Raw genomic sequence first — 26,206 nt, 5'->3', positions numbered from 1 at the left:
ACTAATCTGCAAATTGAGAACAATGATACCCACTTTGACAAAGCACTTTGAAAAGTACAAGCAAAAAGCAAAATATAGAAGGGCCCTAATTCTGCAAGCTATTTTCATACAGGTGCCCTGCATTTCCATTGAGTCTCATTGACTTTCCTGGAGCTTCATGATGGCACAGGTGTTCACACACAGATACTGCAAGAATGGGCCCATGTCTTTGATTATTCACTCTTCATTATTTGTAAGTGTGCAACTGGACACCTAAGTTATGTGGCATTTTCGTTTTTCTGCTTGAATGACCTAATTTAAAAAAAAAAAAGATAGCCATACAAACATTTCCACTGGGAACTTTCACACAAACATATCTGCATGGGTGTTCTTGAGACTTTCAACTTTTTCCTGAAGATTAATAATAATGAAGCACAGTGCTGGGAGATATGAAACCCTGCAATTCTCCTGAGAAGAATGTAACAATTGTGCTAAATTGTAGCAAGTTTTTTTGCTGTGGTCACATGCTCACAGACGATTATGCTAAGACCACCTAGCTTTCAGTTACTAAATTCTAGGTGTGAAATCCAGGTTTCTGGAAATAGAAGGTCACATTCACCTACTGTACAGGTAGCCTCCACCTCATTCATGTTAAGATATATATGTCAACAAGTTACGGCTAAGTGTAACAGATGGAAATTATTTAAATTAAGATTTTTTTATATATATATATATATATATTGCTTTTTGTTCACTAAAGGGTCAGACTGTCTACTAGATCAAACATTTTTAGAGGGGAAAAAGTTGATTTCTAACAAACACTGGTTTGTTGTGAAGATACAGTACAATATAGTTTACCACTTTGGTAACCTAAATTTGATTATTTTTTTCTTCATAACTCAATATGAGCAACATGTTTAGTCCTGCAGCTCTTGCATTATCAGTCCCATTGAAATCACTTTTATAAGGGCTGAAGGCACAAGGCCTTACATTATGAAATATTGTCAAGATTGCTATTGTAGTATCTATAGAAGTGCCTGCTGAGATTTCATGATTCAAAAAGGTATGGCTGGGCTTAGAACAGCAGCAAAACAATGGCAGTTGGGGACACCTAAAGGTGACCTGTTCTTTTCAGGTGTGCTTAGAGCCAGTTCACACGAGTAGGGAAAGATCATTCCTGGTGTGACCCAAACCAAGATAGGTTAAACTACCCACACAAGCCTCTAGCTCTAATTGTTAGATTGACACAGTGTTTGGAGTCACAAAGGAATATTATATGTACAGTCAGGGTAACTGTTACACTGTCCAGAATGGTTCAAGACTGAGAGACAACCTCAGGGCAGACTATTAAATATTTTTTTTTAAAAAAGCAGGGCAGGCACCCCAAACTAGTGGTATGTTCTATAATTTGATTTCACCAATCCAGTACCAATCGTGAACTTCTGAAGCACTGTATCAAGTCTTACCATAGAGTCACAGGTAGTCCCCTTGGGCACTCCAGTCTATCTTGCTACCCAGGACTTAGGGATAAATAGTCACTTACACCAAAGATCACAAAATATTTAGGTTCCTCCCAGTCTCGAGACACTACTCACTCACCCCACATCAATATGTACCTTAGATCTCAGAGCAAAAACAGTGATTGTAGCCAATCCTATAGTAAACTAACTAAGGATTTATTAACTAGGAAAAAAAATCGTATAATCATAGGACTGGAAAGGACCTCAAGAGGTCTTCAGTCCAGTCCCCTGCACTCAAGACAGGACAAAGTATGATCTAGACCAGTGGTTCCCAAACTTGTTCTGCCGCTTGTGCAGGGAAAGCCCCTGGCAGGCCGGGCCGGTTTGTTTACCTGCTGCGTCCGCAGGTTCGGCTGATCGCGGCTTCCAGTAGCCGCGGTTCGCTGCTCCAGGCCAATGGGAGCTGCTGGAAGCGGCGCGGGCCGAGGGACATACTGGCCGCCGCTTCCAGCAGCTCCCATGGGCCTGGAGCAGTGAACCGCACCCACTGGGAGCCACGATCAGCCGAACCTGCGGACGCGGCAGGTAAACAAACCGTCCTGTCCCGCTAAGGGCTTTCCCTGCACAAGCAACGGAACAAGTTTGGGAACCACTGATCTAGATCATCCCCGATAGGTGTCTAACCTGCTCTTAAAAATCTCCAATGATGGAGATTCCACAACCTCCCTAAGCAATTTATTCCAGTGTGTAACCATCCTGACAGTTCAGAAAAGTTTTTCCTAATGTCTAACCTAAACCTAGCTGCAATTTAAGCACATTGCTTCTTCCATATCCTCAGAGGTTAAGCACAAAAATGTTTCTCCCTCCTCCTCACAGCCTTTTATGTATTTGAAAACTGTTATGTCCCCCTCCCCAGTCTTCTCTTTTCCAGACTAAACAAACCCCCCTTTTTTTAAAAAAAATCTTCCCGCATAGGTCATGTTTTCTAGACTTTTAATCATTTTTGTTGCTCTTCTCTGGACTTTCTCCAAATCTTTCTGAAATGTGGTGCCCAGAGCTGGATACCATACTTCAGTTGAGGCCTAACCAATGTTGAGTGGAGCAGAAAAATTACTTTGGGTCTTGCTTACAAGACTGCTGCTCATACATCCCAGAATGATGTTTGCTTTTTTTGCAACAGTATTACACTGTTGACTCATATTTACCTTGTGATCCACTATGACGCCTGGTCCCTTTCTGCAGTACTCCTCCCTAGTCAGTCATTTCCCATTTTGTATGTTTGCAGCTCATTGTTCCTTCCTAAGTGCAGTACTTTGAATTGGTCCTTAGTGAATTTCATCCTATTTACTTAAGACCATTTCTCCAGATCATTTTGAATTTTAATCCTATCCTTCAAAGCACTTGCAATCCCTCCCATCTTGGTATCATCCACAAACTTTATAAGTGTACTCTCTGCGCCATTACCTAAATCATTGATGAAGATATCAAACAGAACCGGACCCAGAACTGATCCCTGAGGGAACCCAATCTATATGCCCTTCCAGCTTGACTGTGAACCACTGGTAACTACTCTCTGGGAATGGTTTTCTAGCCAGTTATGCACCCACCTTAAAGTTCAACCTAGATGGAGCTATTTCCCTAGTTTGTTTATAAGAAGGTCATGCAAGACAGTATCAAAAGCCTTAATACCGTCAAGATATAACATCTATCCCTTCCCCCTTATCCACAAGGCTCGTTATCCTGTCAAAGAAAGCTATTAGGCTGGTTTGATACTATTTGTTCTTGACAAATCCATGGTAACTGTTACTTACCACCTTATCATCTTCTAGGCATTTTCAAATTAATTGCTTAATTATTTTCTTCATTATCTTTCCAGGTACTGAAGTCAAGATGACTGGTCTGTAATTCCCCAGCTTGTCCTTATACCCATTTTTATAGCTGGGCATTATATTTGCCTTTTTCCAGTCTTCTGGAATCTCTCCGGTCTTCCATGGCTTTTTGAAGACAATTGCTAATGGTTCAGATACCTCATCAGTCAGCTCCTTGAGTATTCTAGGATGTATTTCATCATCTAACTTGTCTAAGCAATTTTTAAATTTGTTCTTTACCTATTTTCATTCCTGATCCACCTCATTTTCATTGGTGTTCATTAAGTTAGACGTCCAATTCCTACTAAACTTTTTGATGAAAAACAAACAAAGTAATTTTGTATTTCTGCCATTTTCACATTTTCTGTTATTGTTCTCTCGCCCCCTCCCCTGCACATTGAGTAATGGGCCTACCCTGTCCTTGGTCTTCCTTGTGCTTCTAATGTATTACATTTTCTTGTTACCCTTTATGTCTCTAGCTAGTTTAATCTCATTTTATCCCTACATACTTGTGTAATTTGTTTATATTCATCCTTTGTAATTTGAGCTAGTTTTCACTTTTTGTAGGATTCTTTCTGGAGTTTCAGATCATTGAAGATTTCCTGGTAAAGGCAGGGTGATCTCTTGCCATACTTCCTATCTTTCCTATGCAGGGGAATGTTTGCTCTTCTGCCCTTAATAATGTCTCTGAAAATTGCCAACACTCCTGAACTTCCCCCCCTTAGACTTGCTTCCCGAGGGATCTTACCTACCAAGTCCCTGCATTTGCTGAAGTCTGACTTCTTGAAATCTATTCACTCTATTTTGCTGTTTTCCCTCCTACCATTCCTTAGAATCATGAACTCCATAGGTGCCGACTTTTCCTCTGCCCCATGGGTGCTCAACCCCTGCCCCTGTACCACCTTTACCCCACCCCAATTCCACCAAGTCCCCGCCCCTCCTCCTCCCCTGAGCACGCCACACACCCCCTCCTCCCGGAAAGTCCTAAGCACCACCAAACAGCTGTTAGGCAGTGGGCGGGAACCGCTGGGAGGGGTAGAAGCGGGGATGCGGTGCACTCAGGGGAGGAGGGAGTGGCGAGGAGGTGGTGGGGGAGCTTGGCTGCTGGTGGGTGCGGAGGACCCACTAATTTTTCCCCATGGGTGCTCCAGTCCCGCAGCACCCACGGAGTCATTGCCTAAGATGAACTCTATCATTTCATGATCACTTTCAGGCAACCTGCCTTCTACTTTCAAATTCTCAACCAGTTCCTCTCTATTTCTCAAAAATGAAATCTAGAACAGCCTCTCCCCTAGTGGATTTCTCCACCATCTGAGAGAGTTATTTACAGGTTAAAGCAGGCAACATATATACACAAAGGAATTACAAACTATGGTTCCAAAAGGTGACAGATGTATCATTCTGTCAGCACTGAATGTCTTTTAAGGCTAACCCAAGGTCACCTGAGGATCTCTGCTTTTGTTTCTTCGCTCCAGCCCTGTGACAGTCCAAACAAAAATGAAAATGCCTTTTTTTTTTAATTAAATCAGCTCTCTATTTCCCTCTTCCAGAATTCAAACTAATGAGCTGAACACTTCTGCACGTAACCTGTGTAGGGGAAATTAGCAATTAGTCTTTATATTGTGATGTTTCAGAATGGCCAACTTAGTTTTGATAGTCCTCCTTGATGGTCGAGGGAACCACTCCTGCTGTCTGAGTTGACAACAGCAGGCTTTTTTTTGCAGTTATAAAGCAAAACTTACAAATTTCCTTATAACACGGGATACAGACATAAGTAAGATTAGTGCATGCAGCAATTTACAAGTATTTTTATAGAGTTTAAACACATCCTGACAAGTCTAATGTTGGAGTTAAGTGATAATTAATACATTTCTGTTACGGGAAAATGTAAAAAAATATGATTTCAGAACAGACCCCAGTATCACTTTAATCCAACACTAACACCCATCTTGAATACTAACATATAGGTGAGCTGAGCTGATTTAATAGAATCATAGAATATCAGGGTTGGAAGGGACCTCAGGAGGTCATCTAGTCCAACCCGCTGCTCAAAGCAGGACCAATCCCCAACTAAATCATCCCAGCCAGGGCTTTGTCAAGCCTGACCTTAAAATGAAGGAGATTCCACCACCTCCCCAGGTAATGCATTCCAGTGCTTCACCACCCTCCTAGTGAAAATTTTTTTCCTAATATCCAACCTAAACCTCCCCCACTGCAACTTGAGACCATTATTCCTTGTTCTGTCATTTGCTACCACTGAGAACAGTCTAGAGCCATCCTCTTTGGAACCCCCTTTCAGGTAGTTGAAAGCAGCTACCAAATCCCCCCTCATTCTTCTTTTCTGCAGACTAAACAATCCCAGTTCCCTCAGCTATGAGTTTGTCAGTGCTCAGCTGATGCAAGTGCTGGCACCTGGTCTATCAGCATCCGTGACATTTTCTCTTAAGGTATTCACAGATTACTGTGATTCAGTTACTGACAACAAAGCTGGACAGATAAGTAGGGCAGCAATCTGCTGCTGATTGAATTCCCAATTTCCTAATTGCAATGCATGATTCTTCCAGTTGCCCTTATTCTGACACATTGGAAAGGTTACTCACCCTAGCTTATTCCAGAAGGGTTTGTATAAATTGTTCTCTTCTTCCCCCTCTTTTTTTAGATAGAGTATGATTTTATACAGAGTAGAGTAAGGTGGTGGGATAACTAAACAGAAAAAAATACAAAGACAGTCTACAATTTCCCTCCCCCAACCACCAAGAAATAGATTACAAGAAAGCAGATAAGGTAATAAAAGGAAGCAAAAGATTCTGCAGCTTGAGATTTATCCCAGTCCCTGACTATGGGTGTGGAGCTTGTCTTCCAAGCAGCCAATTCATAATCTGTCCATCTGTGCAAGGGTGGGGAAGGAACTGAACTGAGGTGAACCCTCAATACTGGTCATGGCTGCTCTTTTTTCTTCCTGTGAAGTGGCCAGTGCTGCCTTTCCACATTGGTGAGATGAAATCTCTTCACGACTACATACAATATCCTGGAGAACTGACAGGATATAGCATCTTGTATCTCCCTTAGGTCTTTTTATTTTCATGAGCTTCTGTAAAGATTCAAGTATAGAAAGTGCCTCCTAGTGCTCAGTGTTCCTCACCAATGCGTCACTCTTATAATCAGAAGATGGGATTCTTCTTTCTGCTATAGTAAAGGTCCTGAGGGGGCCCATTGATACATCATTCAAGCCTGAGTTAAGGCACCAGCAGCAACTCATAATGAGACAGCACAAACCGCACAAGAAGCAGACTCTTGAGGGCATTTGTTTCACATGATGCCATGAAGTCAAGCTATTTCTGGATACAAAATGCTCATGCAGGATATTGCTTCTCTGATAAATAAAGCTTTGTATTCTACTTATGTGGAACAAATACCTACTCCATTTTATTGAAAATCAGAATGCTTGAGTGAGGATTAATGATTTGGCTCAGGATGAGGCCTACTTCCTGAACAAACTGCAAATAATTGGACAGTAGAATTGCCCTATGCAAGTGCTTTCCTTTTGAAGCTGCCTAGATGACCATTGTAGTTTATTATGAAAAATATCATGCTCATATAACTACGTAGAGCATTTACATGATAATAAAGATATTCCCTTGGAAGTAGTCAATGTGCTTCAGTCCTGACCTGGAGGGATAACTTCTAGGTGGGGGAAAGTAATTCACTCCCACTGCCTAGTCAGTGCTTGACCTCTCCTCTCAGATTAGTAACAAGGGAACAATTAATTGTCCTTTTAAAATTTGTATCTATGCAATGAGAACAATTTGTTTGTGTGGATTGTTATACTGCCCCTAAGGTGTGGTACCTGGATTGAAATCATCAAACTCCTTTTCCACAAGTCATCAAGCCATGAGAGGATACCTTTCAAACACTACCAACCAAGTTGGATTTAAATCAGCAGTCTAGTAATCCAGTTCCCTCCAGTGTATAAGGAAAGGACAGAAGGAAGGAGCATTCCCCTTGTAAAAAATTTTCCTACTTGAGTCTTGGTTTAAAGCTCTTAATTATATAAATTAAGACATTCATCAGAACAACAATTTCAATGAAAGGAGCATTGAACGAACTACAGTATCAGATAATAGAATGGATTCAGTTGCTGGTCTTTACTCTGATTCCCTCTGTGGCTATTAACTTGACAATTGTATAGTCATTCCCCCATATGGATAATACTGACCTACTCCACAGGTATATTTGACTAGAGCTGGGTGAATAATATGTACCAAATAATTCATGAAGAGGACATTAATCATAGTCTACAAACAAGTTGCAAAATTATTCAGTATTTGATATTTTAAAGTCATCTATGAGTTTCTTCACATAATTCCAGATCTTTAGGTTGTTTACAACTAGTTTGCTATTTTTGCAAAGTTTGGGCTGCATTTGTAAGTGACATAGCAAACCATAAGATATTCTCTTTGTTCCCTGACCAGATGATTTATGTCCAAACAACAACAGTGTGAATTTCAAAGTCACATACTAATGTAAAATTCACAAATTGAAATTTGCACTATAGTTGATTAGTTAAGGGCCAGATCCTCAGCTGGGGTAAATTATTTCAGTGGAGCTATGCTGGGGTTTGATCCTGTTCCCATTGAAGTTCATGGCAAAGGCCCAGATCCACATAGGTATTTAGACACTTGACTGCCATTGGATTTCAGTACTTTTGTGGATCTGAGCTATACTCCTAGTAGGGTTGCCAACTTTCTACTCGCACAAAACTGAACACCCTTGCTTCAACCCTCTTCCAAGGCCTTGGCCCCACACACTCCATCTCCCCTCCCTCTGTCACTTGCTCTCCCTACCCTCCCGCACTCATTTTCACAGGGCTGGGGCAGGGGTGTGGGAGGGGATGAGGGCTCCAGCTGGGGGTGCGGCCTCTGGGGTGGGACCAGGGATAAGGGGTTTGGAGTATGGGGGGGGGCTCTGGGCTGAGACAGGAGGTTGGGGTGTAGGAGGGGGTATAGACTCTGTGCTGGGGGGGTGCAGGTTCTGAGGTGGGGCCACAAATGAGGGATTTGAGGTGCAGAGGGGTGCTCTGGGCTGGGACCAGGGGGTGTGGAGGGCAGGAGGGGGATCAGGGCAGGGGTGCAGGCTCCAGGCAGCACTTACCTTAAGCAGCTCCTGGAAGCTTACCTTAAGCATGTCTCCCCTCCTCCATCTCCTATGCAGAGGTGCAGCCAGGTGACTCTGCGCACCACCCCCAAAGTTCCCATTGGCTAGGAACCATGGCCAATGGCAGCTGCAGAGCTGGCACTTGGGGCAGGGGCAGTGTGAAGAGCACCCTGGGCGCCCCTATGCATAGGACCCAGAGGAGGGACATGCCGCTGATTCCAGGAGCCGCAGGGAGCCTGCCTTAGCCTCGCTGACCGGATTTTTAACTGCCTGGTCAGCAGTGCTGACCAGAGCCACCAGGGTCCTTTTCAACCAGGCCTTCCAGTTGAAAACTGGACACCTGGCAACCCTAACTCCTAGTGACTTCAGTGGGAAAAGATCAAGACTCGGGGAGGATCTGGCCCACTCTTTGAAATGTATTGATGGTGAATATTGAAACATTCAAGCTTAACATTTGCTTTCATTCATGATAGTAAAGCTCATTGACTAAAATAGTAACAGGAAATCAACACAGAAGCAGCACAAACTCATTCAGCATCCATTTGTTTAAACATGTGAATAAGGAGGCCTTGCTGTGCACGAGTGAGAATTCACATGCTTGCACAGAGGGAGAGAGTTTTAAACTGGCAAGTTGGTAATAGACTATTGACAAAGCAGGGGAGAAGCAGACCAGGGAGGAGCTACGGACAGGAGCCAGTGAAGAGCAGCAGCAGGAGAGGAGAGCTGCCAAGTTGTTGTTTTTGCAGGAGAGGAATAGGGAGAACAAAACATGGAGCAAGCCTGAATGGCCAGTTTACATATTGGAGGGAAGTGGTAAGGAAGGAGTCTGCCTGTGTGTGTACGTGTAGAGGTTTACAACTCATCAGAACATTTCAAAATTTCAGCAAACAAACAAAAAATTGAAAAAATGTCACCAGAAAATAGTTCCAGGTTTCTGCCCAGCTCTATAACCGTTTGTCTGGAAGTTTTCAGAAGTCTCAAAATTTCATAAGTAGTGAAAACTTTTGCAATCCCCTTGTTACAACCTGACCTAGTGCCTTTCTGTATGGTCACCTGTCTGTCACAATCCCACATGCTTCCAATGCAATTCGGTTTGGCTAGCGTATAGTCACTATTTCTAGCTATGGGTGTCTAGGGCCCATTCCCAGGTTTCAACCTCATCTGACACTCTTCTTTGGGAATTGGAACTCCCCTGTCCAGACACACACTATCCCCAAAAATCACAGCCTCAGTCTGAGCCTCCCCAGTTATTCTCTCATACACACCCACACACACACGAAGTTCCACCTAAACTGTGGGCATCCTGGGTTTCTAATTTAACCCGTTTGGAGACAACATGGCAGGAAAGCAAGGAACACAGGCTTAGCAAAGGTATTTAACAGACACTATTATTCAAAGCACTAAAAAGAGTTAGAGTTCATTGACAACAACAAAAGTCCCGAGCTGCACCCTCCCCAGTCTGATTTCACCCCATGAAGTTCTGTTAGGGTTTCAGGCAAGCCAAAGCCCCTCCTGCCTATGTGTGATGATGGTCAGCTCCAACCCCCCTCAGGCTTGCCACACCAGTGTAGAAGATCCATTGTTCCAGGCAGGTAAGCCAGTAGTGGATAGGTTTCAGAGTGGTAGCCGTGCTAGTCTGTATCAGCAAAAACAACGAGGAGTCCTTGTGGCACCTTGGAGACTAACAAATTTATTTGAGCATAAGCTTTCACGGGCTAAGGTGCCAAAAGGACTCCTCATTGTTTTTTCAGTAGTTGATAGTCTTTCAAAGTTAATAGCCCTGGAAAGCAGTTTTTATGGCTTCTCCATGGTAGTCCTTCAGCAAGATATCATGCCCATCTCCTGACAGAATTTGGTTGCAGTTGGAGAAAGGAACAGGTGAAAAGTTGGTTTGCAGGCCCACCTGAAAATGCAAACTGTCTTTTGAATGAAGCAGATATCATTGGGCACATGAATAGTTAAGAGTGACTACTCAGCAAATCTTAAGGAATCGTGGGGGAGGACATGTTTTAGAACTATGTGGAGGATAAATAACAGATGCCAGATGGGAGACCAGAGAAATGCCTGAGGTCAGCAGCTAACATGAGGAAATCTGAAGGCCAATATGTGCAGACATTATGGTGGATAAGGTACAGGAAGGTAATCCTCACAATGAGATAATATAGCCTTTTCATATAATTATGATATTTGAAAAAATATAACTTCATTTTAAATATCAAAATATAGTCAGCATAAGCTCTAATATTAATAGGGTGAGTAAAGCGAATAAATAGTATTATCCTATTTAATCACAAAAGTGATTTAATGACCCTTATCTGATTATATGGGCATCCCAAGCAACAGTATTAAATAAATAGAATATTAAAAGATTGTTAGCTGGTAAGCTGCTTGAAAACATCTAAATTAAATGTAGTGGGAGGAAACCTAACAGTATGCACATATTTAAAATGAAGATGTTATGCATGTGCTATGGCACCATCAAGCATTAATAACTAGGCCCCAAGCCTGTTCCCAATAACGTCAATGCAAAACTCCCCTTGGCTTCACAGTGGGAGCAGGAGCAGGGTCCTTAAGGATAGAGAATTTTTGTACCATTAGTCATACTGAATAATCCCTTTCTCCAAAGGTAGTCCCATGCATCATTCAGGATGGCACACTCAAGCCCTTTTATGAATTTGTCCTCCTTTTGGAGGGGAGCTTGTTTTGTTTCAGCATGGATTGCCTATGAACAGCTTGCAATTTCCTTGTTGTTTATTGACTGACATTTTTACTCAAATATATTTTACCCATATGTAATTTGATATGTTTCTCTTCCTGGATGGATTATGAATTGCATGTATTATGCAGCTGAATGTATTATTTATGCAGCTTTGTTCCACCTTGCCTGCACTCTGCCCGTCCCTGTCAATTCCAAACCCCTAAACAGCTGCCATTAAGACAAGAAAAGAAAAAGCCTCTATAGAAACATTTCCTCTTTTCCCCACAAATGTGGACTATCCCTCTCCCCCTAAGAGTCCCAAACAACCCCGACCTGACATCCAAAAATGAGGAATGCGCAGTCCTCGACCAAGGATATGTTTAAGAGGTGATATCCTGTCACCTTTCAGAGCTCAAAAGAGGTGCTTTCTTCCATCAGGTGAACAATCCTATTTGCCACTAGAAAAAGGAATAAATAGCTGTATCTGCACAAAGGAAAAAGTTTTAAGATTTAGTTAAAAATGAAAGTGGGGGTTGTGGGAAAAGAGAGACCTAAAATATTTGCCACAATATTTTTTTATACCTGAGATTTTTCTCCTTGCAGGCTTTTAACATTGCAGGCTTTTATTTTGTAGGGTGTGTTTCAGTCTCACAAAAATCATCCCAGTAGCAACCTGAGAAACTAAACCCCTCTCTTTAACAGGCACTAATTAGATCAAGCAAGGAGAATCCACAGATTTTAGTGATTTCAAAAGGGTCACAGCTTCATTAGGGACTGCTGAAATTTGTTAGGAAAACTCAGCTGAGCACATTCAGAAATGATTTTTCAAATGCTCATAACATGTTTCTCCCCAAACTTTCTCCCTCAAAAAAATAAAATAAAAGACTGAACAGATTTCTCTAAAACTTTCCAGAAATATTCTCCTCTGGCCTGAGATTATGAAAAATTTGCAAAACCCAGTATCTGAGAAAGTAATTTCAGTGGGGAATTAAGATTATATGCAAATTTGAATATAATGATAGATTTCTAATATCTAACCTACATCAATATCCAGATATTGGCATGTATAAAAGAAATAGAAAATGGTGCCTACTTATACCCTTCACCTTAAGATAAAATGTACAACTAAAGTAAAACAAATGCATTCACATTTATGTGCGTTAAGAAAAAAAAATCTTCCTGACCGTTGCTTTTCACATATATTGTAACAAGTACATGTCTGATGCTTTTTTGCACTCATTTGACCTACCAAATGTATTTGTTTTGGAAAATATAAATGACAAATTGACCATTAGAGTAATAGCCACCATATTGGTAATGTGCAAATCACTTTTAACAGCCACTATTACTTTGGTAAAGAGAAGCTTGCTAACTGCTCTTTAATTAAGTACACTTAATGACCTTAAGGGGATTAGAAATCCTGCCTGATAATCAATAATCATTGCAAGATTGCTGCCCCATAAAATGGGGCTAGAGAACAAAATTAATCTGTGAAGATTAGTTCTTCCTACTTTGGTTTGTTTGCTGAAGACTTTCAGAATTACTCAGAACATATGAGAATTGCTTTGAAAGATTTTTTACAAATGTGATTTCTTATTTGTCCTGTAGTAAAGGGGTATGCTTACTGGCAATAGCATATGCAGAGGGAGACCTAGATTCTGAGCTGCAGTCAGTGCAGCTCAGTGGATGGGACAAAAGAGAAAGTGTACCAATTTTGCAGGCTCCAGGAAAAGCAGCATGCTCTAAAAAGGAGACTGAACTGGAAATCAGGAGGCCTACTGTGAAATGTTGGCCCCATTTAAATCAATGAAGTCAGGATTTCACTCCTAAATTCTAATCCCAGCTCTGCTATTGACCTTCTTTGTGAACTCCAGCAAATCACTTCACCTCTGTATACCTTTATACCTCTCCCACCCTTTGCCTGAATCAGGGCCATTCCAGCTGCCAGAAATAACTGCAGGGGTATCGTGGCCCCACCCCATTTATCTTGGCCATGACTCCTGTGCCAGAAGACCAACAGGAAAGGTAGTCACTATACTGACTATACCCCATCCAGATATTCCTCTTACATAAAAGCAACAGCTTAAAGCTGCTAGAACTAGGATTTTGGTTCAAAGAGGCCAAAGAATTCTTTCTCCCATATAAAAACTGATCCAACTTCTAATGAGACTCTCCCAGGCATGATTTTTATTGCTATAGTTCAGTTGAGAAGATACATATTATTATAAAATGGTGTAAATAGTTGCTTTAAGAGAAGTGCTGTAATCAGTTTTTCAGCTGTCTCAAAATAAAAAAATCTCTTAATTCTCCAGTGCCATGTGTGCAATAAATCAAGGGTTTCCATTTTAAAATTGTAATCAACAAAATAGTTCATGATCCATTATACAAAGATCTAGGATTAAAAACTACTGTCTGAGGGATTGGATGGATCATGGGCTTGGTAATGTGATATAGAGCCTTTCACCTCTAGGTTACTTATTCAAAGACAGTCTAAACTGGTACAGCCCAAAATTGTGCATAGGCTATCAGATGGGAACAAGCAGCACATTTCCTAGTGGACAAATATACACATCTCATCTTGTCCTAAATTAGACTGTGCAAGCTCTCAGTAGGGTGACCAGACAGCAAGTGTGAAAAATTGGGACAGGGAGCAGAGGTAATAGGTGCCGATATAAGAAAAAGACCCAAAAATCAGGACTGTCCTTATAAAATTGAGACATCTGGTCACCCTAGCTCTCAGGACAGATGGTCCCTGTCCCTAAAGTATGATAATCTGTCTTGTATGTTTGTATAGTGCCTAGAACAATGGGGTTGAGCCCCCTAGGCACTACATCTAGGGTTTCAGTTTGCACAGGTTCATACCTGTAGATTTTTTAGTTAGAACAAACCTAAACATTCAAGGTGAATCTCAGCCCACCTGCCAAGTTTGGTATGATTTCCATCTAATGCAGTAATACCTCCATTGATTGACTTTCCCTGACCTCAGCAGAGTGAAAGGTGTGATATTCCCTTCTGGTGTGATCTGGACTGGTGATCTGCTAGGTCACTCCAATCCTTGACTCTGGGAGCCAGACTTACCCTGCTCTGCTGTGAGAACCCCCACGCCTGGCTGTTCATGCATAATCTCTGGCATGTAAGCTACTCCTAGCTACTTGCAACCAAATGATGCTAGCCAATATCTCCAGTTCCAGATACAACCCAAGGAACCTCCATCTTGCAAAGTCCAGTTATGCCCGCTGGACACTGCAAGCTTATATGAGTTTATCAATTTCTTTGTTAAATTGACATGTACCAGGCTGTTATCCCAAGAGAAGTCTCTGACATGCTTCAAACCAAACGCACTGCTTCAGATAGAACAAAAACAGATGTATTAACTCTTAAAATAGATTTTAAGTGATTATAAGTCAAAGCATAACAAGTCAGATTTGGTCAAATTAAATAAAAGCAAAAGGCATTCAAAGCTGATCTTAATACTTTCAATGCCCTTACAAACTTAGATGCTTCTCACCACAGGATTGCTGGTTACTTTTCAGCCAGGCTCTCCCCTTTGATCAGCGCTTCAGTCTCTTGGTGTGGTGTCTATATATGTAGGTGGAAGAGAGAGGAAGCATGGCAAATGTCTATCCCTTTTATCATGTCCTTTCTTCCCTCTTGGCTTTGCTCCCCCTCCCCTTCAGAGTCAGGTGAGCATTACCTCTTCGCAGTTCTAAACTGACCAAAGGAAGGTGGGGGGTGACTCACTCCAGGGCCTAACAGATCCTTTTGTTGCTGCCTAGGCCAGCATCCTTTGTTCCTGTGAGGCTGGGCTGCGTTTGTCCCATACATGCCCTGATGAGGTGTGAACTGCCTCTCTGTTCTTGGAGAGTTTTTGTCTGGGCTTGCTTTAAGCCACAAGGACACATTTTCAGCCTCATAACTATATACATGAAATTATAAACTGTAACATTACTATAACAACCATGCTCAGTGCATCATGGGCCTTCCGAAGACACCCGACATGACAAACTTTGCATTGGCTACCACACAATCATTTTACAAGGATGACACTGGGGGTGCGGGTTGTTCCCCTGAGGTACAGAGAGTGACAAAGGAAAGGCTCCTCAGACCACAGAAGGGATCTTGGGAAGAAGATCCGGGCTAGCACTTTTTCTTCAAGACTCTCTCCCTGAATAGGAGCTTGTCTCCTCTATTTTCTACCTCAAGAGTGTGCATGAGAGACAGTGGCTTTACATCCCATAAGCCAGATTCATCCCAGATTTGCACCTTGTGCAGTCATTTATTAATAGTGTTATTGTAGTGTGTAACTATACCCTGTGAGTGCAAAGTAGGTGTAAACTGCTACCAAATCAGAATGTTAGCAGTTCCCACTCAGCTTACACAGGTGTAAATGACTACACAAGCTGCCAAGCTGTGAAGAATTGGGCTCTGAGTCTTCTGAGAGACCTCAGCTGACGTTGCACTCTGAAGAGAAGGGAGGTTTTTGAGTAAGAAGCAGGCCTTGAAACACTTGATAAAATTCTTTTCATTGCAGTAAGACTGAAGCAGTCACAGTGGGCTTGTCTACACCACACAGCTTTTAGCGACAAGGCTTTGTAGACACAGCCTTGTCACTAAAAGTCAGCCTGTGTAAACGCTCTTTTTCAGCACTTTTGCTGACAAAATACTTCCAGCCCTGCGAGCCACATTTTAGCTTTGTCGGCAGGATTGCATTGGCAAAACTTGTCTTTCGTGGGCGGGGGGGGGGGGATTTTTTCAGTATCAGTGAAAGATAAAAGTTTTGTTGACAACTCTGCAGTGTAGACAAGCCTCTTGAGCTTCCCTGACCCATGCTACTCTTTCTGCACAGAGATCTTCTGAGCCTTGATTTGCTCTGAATGCCCTTGCAGTTGACTTCTCTAATAGTTTACCAATACAGGCAAAAAGTGTCCGAGCAACACTGAAGGGTGCAGTTGTCTCCTCACTAGTTTGTCCCACTTTCTCTTCTCTGTCACCCCCCATTGATTAGTGTTTTCTGTCCCCTCCCTCTCATGCATCTTAGAGTGGCAGACAGGAGTCAGAATGAACAGCTCCTTCCAGTGGAGCAGTTTGGAACAATGCCTTCCATTTTAACTTGAAGAAAAGATGCCATTTAACCTTGTTCTAAACCTACTTTTAGGGTAAAAGTATCACTCTGGTGTAAAGTTAAAAACAAAACAAGAAAACAAAACCCCATAGTAAGACTATGTCCTTATTATTCTACATTGATCCCTCTTCCTCCTACTCTCTGGCATCCAGCCTCATATTCCACCCTATGGACCCAGTTTCCACTCCATTACACCATTTTTTGTTCATCACAAACTCCTCTTTCTTGCTTGGGTTTCCATTGCCACATTCCTTTAGTCTTTCCTCCCAACTCTCAAAAGCTTTACTTTCCCCACAGTCGAATTTGCCTGTGCCCAGCTCATGCCCAGCTCTCTTCCTTTCCTTTCTCCAGCTCACTACCTTGTCATCTTTAGAATCTCCCAAAACCATGGATATGTTTGACTATTTTACTGCATTACTTGCTACCCCTTTTGGCTCACAGTAAATCCACTTATATCAGCCTCTCTACACCAAACCATCTTCCACTTGGCATGTTCACCTCTTTAAATATCTCAGAGAGGGCTCTTTCATTACCTTAAACATTGTATAGGGTTGCAAGTTGGCACTCAAAGTCAACAATATTGTGCCAAACGCACTCATTGCTCAGATGCCTGATGGGAAGACCATAAAAAAAGCATCTGGGGAAACGTATGAAATATAGCAAAAAGAAAAGGAGTACTTGTGGCACCTTAGAAACTAACCAATTTATTTGAGCATGAGCTTTCGTGAGCTACAGCTCACTTCATCAGATGAAGTGAGCTGTAGCTCACGAAAGCTCATGCTCAAATAAATTGGTTAGTCTCTAAGGTGCCACAAGTACTCCTTTTCTTTTTGCGAATACAGACTAACACGGCTGTTCCTCTGAAACCTGTCAGTATGAAATATAGGAACACCTGTAAACAGGTTTTGTTTTATAGGTTACTGTGTTGCTCTGAATAGAGAAGGCAACAAGGAATTTCCTTCTTTACCTCTCCCACCATTTCAAAAATTGTTGCTGAAAGCACTAAACAGAAAAGTAGCAGTGTCTTTTTCCAGCTTTTGAATGCATTTGGCCTTTTGGCTAAGATCCCAAGTAGCATTATCAGTTTAATGGGTCTTATCTTGCTCCCACTGAAGAGTTTAATGGCAGCAGGGTCTGACTCAGCCTTTCTTGTGTGGCAGTTTCCTACACTTGAAAGGGGATGGATTTGGTGAGCTAGCAAATCTTTTTTGTGTCATGTTTTGCCAGGATTGGGTCCACTGAATTAAGGGGGGGGAAGGGAGACGGTAACAAGGAATTTCTCCTTCAAGTGGAACAGCTGGTGAGTTCATTTGAATTTAATTAATATTTACTTCTAAAGCAGCTACTAGCTGAGGATCTACTTGAAAGTTTTAATCCATTGCAAAGTTGGTTTTTAAATAGAGAGTAGGAGTAGAATAAAGCATCATCAATATACATATTGTAATGAAGTAGTTAGTGTGTATGTGTACCACTGAACACTACAGAACAGAATCTGGTCTGCTCAGCTACGTGCCATAGGCCCTGTACAGCTAATAGCTGCTGAAGGTTCTCCATTAGACTCAGGTAATAAGGGGGCTATGCATAAATATATGTAATCTCTCACTCACCTGGAAAGGCATTTTAATCCAAGCTGGCAAGAGTAGTGTTGAGTTCTAGTTATTAATAAAGTAATATTCAAACAAACAGACTTTAGGTCTATACTCATTTCTTGAGATATTTACAAAATAAACCATAAAGGTATTTTCTCTACTTCCATTACAGGACTATAACGGGGTGCACTCACCTCTCACATGCACCCACTGGCCAAGTGGGTATGCCTGCACACTCTCTCTCTACTTGTTTGTGGTGGGTCTTTGGCAACTCAGCCTTCTGACCAAGTCACATGCAGTCTATGTGAAAAAAGCAAAGGCCTTTTGGGATATAAGTACAAGGAAGTGTGGGGGGGGGGGTGTCTATTTCAGCACCCTCTGTAAAGTCCTTCAATCTGCAGCCCTATCCTGGGGCTCACTCATCAATCAGTCCAACAGGGCCTATCACACTAACCTGGTCGAAACTGCCTCTCAGCCCCTTCTGGGCTACCTTGAATTATCTCTGCTCTTTAAGCAATCCCAGCCCTGGTGTGGGGTCATATCCCCCAAGGCTCCTTCCCTGGGGACTCTTCACCTCTCTGGCCCCAGCTCTTCAGCCAGGCCACTAAAAGAGTTCAGTTCCCCTTCTATAGTGCATCAAAGTCCAGGCCAGTATCCCAGTGGCTGGTGTGGGGGACCCAGATCCACCCTCTACTCCAGGTCCCAGCCCATGGACCCAACAGATAGCAGCCACCATCACGTCCCTTTAAATAAACTGTGTTGGTGCTACAATTCTCTGTGCCACTCCCGCATGGATCCAGCACATCCTTTACCCTTATCTCAGGGCCTTATCCTTGGTGGTAACCATCCCAAAGCACCATCCACTGTCCTCCAGCTCTAACAAGGAATTGAACTCATGTTAGCTTGCAGCTCTTCTTATGCTAGCTTGGTGGGCCCTGATAGGCTGCTTCCCACACAACCACTCTAGGCAGCTTGGAGGACCTCTCTACTGTCTTTTCTGGGGTTGGGTGTGGCAGGGCCACAAGATCTCCAGCAGGGGGCCTCAGGGCCTAATCCACCCTGTCACAAGAACTCAAATTCCAGGTCATTAATGCCACTCTCGGCGATATATTTTATACTGGGGGCTATTTGTATGTTAGTGAGCTTGGTCCCAAACCTGCAACTGAATTCACACGGGCAGCAGACCCTTGTACTCATGTGGAGCCCCACCTATACTAGTGAGCTGAAACATGTTTAAGCTCCTGAAGGTCATTAGTCTTTTCAGGAAAAACAGAAATGTACATTGCTATGTGTGTGTATAACTATAACAATCTGCAGACCAGTGGGATAAGGCATATGCGTTTTATGCATCAAAAACGCATAGTACCTTGCAGGTTTCAGAGGAACAGCCGTGTTAGTCTGTATTCGCAAAAAGAAAAGGAGTACTTGTGGCACCTTAGAGACTAACCAATTTATTTGAGCATGAGCTTTCGTGAGCCACAGCTCACTTCTGTGGCTCACGAAAGCTCATGCTCAAATAAATTGGTTAGTCTCTAAGGTGCCACAAGTACTCCTTTTCATAGTACCTTGCAAAGACTCTCCCAGTAACTAATAGGTAAACGGAGGCAGGGAAAGAAGTTAGTTTCAGTCCTTCATAAATAATCAATATCACCCTCCTTCCCCCAACCTTTTCCAAAGCAGGCTGTAAAGGACCTAGTACAGCCCTGAAAAAGAAAACCTGGATGTCATGGAAATCTCCTGGTTTTCTTCATGTTATAAAACATGTGGCAGTTAGATTTGCAGGTCCCTTTGTCCGTGTGAAAAGGTTTTGTAGTGTGAAGTACAGAAGCTGACCTTAAATCTTTTCTCACTAGAAGCTGGAATTTTTTCCTGAATCATCTGGTTAATTTATATGTAAGATCTAAGAATAGGCTGGCTCAGCAAGTCATTTAGTGAGACATTTGGTTCCTGTAGAGAAGCAGGGTGTCGTCCCCTCCCCCCAACCGTCCGCACTTCATTGTACACTTTTTTCCCTGGTCACCTTGTGAGAGGATTTCTGAGTCTAGGTTTCCATGTGGGAAAGGTTTCAGAGGAACAGCCGTGTTAGTCTGTATTCGCAAAAAGAAAAGGAGTACTTGTGGCACCTTAGAGACTAACCAATTTATTTGAGCATGAGCTTTCGTGAGCTACAGCTCACCTCACGAAAGCTCATGCTCAAATAAATTGGTTAGTCTCTAAGGTGCCACAAGTACTCCTTTTCTTCATGTGGGAAAGGGTTCAGTGTAGTAACTATATAAAATCCTCTTGTTGCAGGCACATTTACCTTCCACAGCATTATCAAAACTATTCTTACAATGACCTTGCAAGACGTCTCACTACCCCAGACATACCAAAGGATTCTTTGCTGCCATACTCTGAGGATATGATATAAATGTAGGGCCCTACCAAATTCATGGCCATGAAAAACGTGTCACAGGCTGTGAACTCTGGTCTCCGCTGTGAAATCTGGTCTTTTGTGTGCTTTTAGCCTATACTATACGGATTTCATGGGGGAGGCCAGCAGTTCTCAAACTGGGGGTCCTGACCCAAAAAGAAGTTGCAGGGGGGGTCACAAGGTTATTTTAGGGGAGTTGCAGTATTGCCACCCTTACTTCTATGTTGCCCTCAGAATGGGGTGGCCGGAGAGCGGCAGCAGTGCACAAGGAAGGGTGGCAATACCAGACCAGGCCACCCTGGCAATATCAGACCAGGCCACCCTTACTTCTGAGCTGCTGCTGCTGCTGCTGGTGGCGGCTCTGCCTTCGTAGCTGGGCTCCCGGCCAGCAGCTGCCACTCTCCAGCTGCCCAGCTCTGAAGGCAGCGCCACCGCCAGCAGCAACGCAGAGCTAAGGGTAGCCGTACCGCAAACCCTCTCTACAACAGCCTTGCGAGCCCGCCCCACACAGCTCCTTTTTGGGTCAGGACCCCTACAGTTACACCACCATGCAATTTCAGATTTAAATAGCTGAAATCATGAAATTTATGATTTTTAAAAGCCTATGGCTGTGAAATTGACCAAAATGGACTGTGAATTTGGTAGGGCCCTACATATAACACAGAAAGTTGCTACGATGGTTTTTGAATAGTCTGTGACTCTATAGCTCATTCACAGTCCTTGATAGTTGCTTCATGCTTCATGCTTCATAGCATTGCTTTGCCTGTTTCCAGAAGGAAATAACCCAGTGGGTATCAATACACAGGGAGAAGGGAAACAGAGACACATTTTTTCCCCGTTTATCTCCAGTTTATAGACGGGCAAGCTAGAATAAAGAGACATTAAGTGATAACACAGCTAGGCAAGGGCAAAGGAGAGAATACATATCAGTAATCTTGGCTCCCTAGCTCCTTCTTTAATCATGAGAAAACTCTCTGGGCTTAATCACTGGCCTCGCTAGGGTTGCTTTGGGCTGGTCCTGTGGCACAATGTAGATGTAAACTCATCGGAAAGCACTCCTTGAGGAAACCTCCCAAGCACACAGGGCTAGTGCAGCAAGCTGCTCCTGTGCTCCCCATGTGGAGGGCAAAGTGGCTCAGCCAAACTGCTGTTGCATGTGGCTGATCCCCATCTGCTGGCATGACAGCTAAGTGCCACAGGTAGTCAGATGCTGAGGACTGGGCCAACTCAATGTCCTTGGGATTAAGGAAAAGCAAAGGTGCCTTAAAACTACAAGAGCACAACTCAGCCATACCAGAGACTCTGGCCCTCCTGCTTCAGACACCATTGACAAGCAATACTGTCTCAGAGGGCTTGCAGTGAAGGGGTTAAACCAGTCTCAAAGGAAAACACACACTGTAGGTTTGCACTAATCCCCTCCCTAAAAAGTTGTACTTTCGCCATGAAACAAGACTTGTGTCAGATTTTTATGAGATGCCTGTCCCTGTACTGCCTTTGTTAACAAGGGCTGGTTTTAGAGCATCACGTGAGACTGATGGGGGCAGTGCCCCATGCAGAGATTACAGCATTTGTATCAGCCTTTCCCTGCTACTTGCATTTTAGTGACACACATAACCTCTCGTCCAGCACGTTGCTAGTGCCAGTTCTGATTACACAATTATGCCTCTGCTCTGGTCATTTTTTCTAAAGAAACAGAGAGGTGTGGTCTGGTAGCCTGAGCACAGATATAAGCAGCAGGAACGCTTAAATTACTCCCATCCCTAATGTGTTCCGGCACTTTGGTAAGGTTGGCACGGGCCCCATACCCTTAGGTGCTGCATGGTGAGCAGCAGCTGCAGCTCCCATTAAGGTCAATGGGAGCTGCGGGTATTCAGTGCCTCATGGGAAGCACTCAGCACAGGCCAGGGTTGGGTCCCTAACCTGTCTAGGGAATCCCATAATAAAAGCCTTCCATAGGACGTCGCTACACACGTTTGTGTTTTTGTTTTTTGATAAGTGTAGGTTCTTAATGGCAACAGACAGCAAATCCCTATTGGGAAACAAAAAAACCATTTGTGCTTAGAGCAGCTTTTATAAGTTGGTCAAAACATAGTAGCCACAACATAATTACATGAGGGTGTTTAATGGCTAATCATTAGCATGCCATGCAAACTGGTTCAGTTTTTGATTGAGGGTGGGGAATGAAGCAGGGAGGAACATACTGGCACTTATAGGCTACAACCCAACTTCTCGGAGGCCGCGCCATGTGTATTCCTAAGTAGTAACTCAAGCTCAGATGTGTCCAATACAATTTATTAATGGAGTGGTTTTAAATAACGAAACTCTAAGGAACAAATTATGCAAAGCATGTTCAGAGGGGGGTGAGGTGGGGAGGGGAACATGGAGTGAACCTACCTGTTCTCTTCCCAGTGCAGTGAGGCTCTGGAGAACATGGAAGCAAGGGTGGTGGGAAATAATGTGTCTGGGTGGCAGGAGGGTGGGCTCAGTGGATGATTGTCACTAAAAAGCTCATCAGTCTGTTACACAGAGTCTTCCCTGGAAGTAGCGTGGGCTGTGGGGATGGGATGGGGAGAAACTAGGAGTCCTAAAGGCTCAGAGTTAAACTCTGGCAAGTAAAACTGGCACTTTTGCAAGACCTTGGAGACCGCAAACCAGAAGTGTGTCCTCCTTATTGACTTCCTTTTACTGACAGTCCCTCACCTTGTGGACATTCCCAGTGAAGCTGTGAAATTAGCTAGAGCATGGTAGATTGAACTGGAGAGTGTTAGGAGTGTGATTTTAATTCTCTTGCCCTATAAAAATATTTTCCTTTTAACCCCTTTCAATCACCATTGTATACTTTCTCTGAAAAGTCAACCTGAACAATGATAGCTGTTCCATCCTTTCCAGACCTGAACAACTAAATGGTGTGGGGTGACTTTTTCAGAGATGTGCTGTACCTGTACCAGAGGTTCAGCATTTTTAAATGCTTAGATTGCACAGCTGGATTCTGGTCTGACTCAGCCATTGACTTGTGGTATGATTATGAGCAAGGCACTTAACTTTCCAATGTCTCTCTTTACCCACCTAGCAAGTAAAAATAACAACACGCCCCCCCATTGACTTTTTTGGACAAAAGGTGCTCAGTAAATGCAAACAGTCATTATTAGGACACCTTATTTATACAGACTACTCCATGACTGCATTTAGCTCCCTGCTTACACTGTGCAGAGGCTGAGAGTTGTAATTTTACAGGTCTCTAATCAGAGTTTACTAGGAAAATTATTTAGAAAAGAACAATAAATCTCATGCTATTGGGTCCCTGTTCAGAGCAGAGGGAAGCAAAACGGAGCAGAAAATCCCCCCAGTTATGGAAGGGAGAGCAGTGTGTGTGTGGGTGGGTGGGTGGTATAGTCACTCACTATGAGCCAGGGGGATTCCCTCTGCAAGAGAGATGTGCTGTTGGGACTTCAGCAGGGCAGTGCTAGGGAAAGACTGGCTCACTGTGGCACTATTACTCCTGCCTCTCCAAACACTCCAGAATTACACAACCTGAATACAACAGCCCTGACTCAGCATAGGGCTACACTGCCCAGAAAAGAAAAAAAAAGTGTGTTCTTAACTCAGGCTAGCTAATGCAGATAAGATCGCAGGGAAGAGCCATCAACCTGGCTTTTAACGGATTTAGCAGCAAACGTTAAACCGTATAGAGGAGCCTGGGGCTGACCATGAGCTGCTAACCAAAGTTACTATGTCTCCCCTTCTACTTTAACCCAAGTTAGCTGACGCGAGTTAGCTCACCTAAGTTAAGAACACATGTTTTTCAATGTAGACACTCCCCTGGCAGAAGAATTGCTGGCAGCTACCACACTGTGGTGCCATGGAGTCAGGATGTGGTATGGAGCCCCGTGTTATTGACTGATGTCCTACATTCTCAGCTATTTGCACATTTTAGTTCCATCAATCTCTTGAGCAGTTCCATAGGTGTGCATGGGAACTCCACTCCCCAACAGAAGAATATTGAATGAAATTCCAAGAGTGGGAACTCGGAGTTTCCTGTATGTGAGTTTAGTTGATGGAGTGGGCAACTTGGCCCGTGTAATCTGTAGCAAAACTCGCAGTGAGTCAGGGCTGGCAGAATGATGCAGTTATGCCTCAGGCAACCAGCAATAAACGACTCAGAAGTCATGCTATTTGCAGTGTTGTAGCCATGTTGGTCTCAGGCGATTAGAGACACAGGGTGGATGAGGTAATATCTTTTTTGGACCAACTTCTACTGGTGAAAGAGACAATCTTTTGGGCCACACTGAGCTCTTCTTCAGGTCTCAGAAGTCATGCTGTCACTCACTGAGCTGCTATGGTAGGGAGTGGCAGGTACTGGTTTCTTAGTCTGATTTTTACATTTGAGTAACACGCCTCCGTGAAGAGCCTCCATGTTGTCTTGTGACAAAATTCCTACAGTAAGACACAGAAAAGCATTGTTCCTATTGGACATCATTCTTTGAGACTGCAGAATTTATGGCACAGTTAATTATTAATTTGGCTGGCATCTGTAAAGTAGAAGGGAGTTCTTGTGCTTTTAGGCCATGTGCTCAGTGTGTAAATCTCTTGTACAGCTGCCATACTCATATTCCTGCAGCTATGTTGTCACCTCTTGTAATTTTTCTGCTAATAAGAAAATTTAAACTAGCCAGGAATCCTAAATTTGAAGACTAGTTGTTTATTTCAAATATACTCCAGAGAAATAATAATGCAGTTCGGCTCTGAATTTAATTTAAACAGGAACAGGCAAAACGAATCTCTGTGGAGGGCATTTGACAATAATAAAATATTTCTCCCAGCGGGTGAGCTGGTAGCAATTGTATTGTTGCCATCAAAGCTCACGTTTCAGCAGGTCATTACCATCATAACAAGCCCTTGGACCAACTGGCATGGACATGCAACATTGAGCTCCTGATGGGCACATTATTTCAGACCTTTAACTTCATGGAGAACAAGACAAATACTCCTGGGAAAGGAGGATTATATTTTGAAATGCCCTTCTTTTCTGTTCTGCTTAATAATACGATGCTGTGTGTAATCAATCTACCGCTACTTGCTTTTTTATATTAACATTGTAAGAAACTAGGCTTCAGAATTTGAATGCTAGGAAAGAATGGGCAGAAACCTTAACAAAGACAACTATTAGCATGACCAAGATATATCAATCCACCTATAAACACTTTCAATGCTTGTGAATAAAATTTTTAAAAAGGCAAACAAATCTACCAATGTCATTTTCTACATTTACATTTCTGTAGCAAATGAGAGGAGAAAGTTTGTAGACTATGTTAGAAGAGAGGTATTCTGGACACATAAATCAACATTGTATCAGACAGTAAAAAACATACGCTATGTGATGTAGCTACTGCAGCCAGACTATATAATAATGATATAGTAATTAACAAAGAGCCACGTGAAATCAAAGAGAACTACAATCCACTAGAGAGACCTAATGCAAAGTAAAGGAAAGGTGCAAGTGAAAATGCCGATAAGGAAAATAAACAGGGGTAATCAAAAATTGATTTAGAATTCAGAGAACAGATTAAAATTGTGCCATTCTTGAGTTTAGTTTGAAGAGCCAACACAGGTTAAGTAAAAAAATTAAGGAGTGGTTTGATATTTTGCAGCAAAAGCCTGTAAAAAAATATCTTATATGGGGCATTACCAGAAGAGACAGCTGGGTAGCACCTAAAAAGAAGATTGATGCATCATGTATTTTTGTTCCTATCTAGACAATATTTCCTTATGTTTGTTATCTTTAGGAATCCATTGTTTTCCTACATCTATCTAATCTGGACAAGTATTTCCTTAACAATAGCACCACATACTAAGCAAGCATATACACAAGTGCATGTATAATGTAACTATTGATTGATACATGATTTCCACAGCATTTCTTTTT

The sequence above is a fragment of the Caretta caretta genome, chromosome 3, assembly GCF_965140235.1.
Source record: "Caretta caretta isolate rCarCar2 chromosome 3, rCarCar1.hap1, whole genome shotgun sequence".
Classification (NCBI taxonomy): Eukaryota; Metazoa; Chordata; order Testudines; family Cheloniidae; genus Caretta; species Caretta caretta.
Note: the sequence above shows the minus strand (reverse complement) of the source record.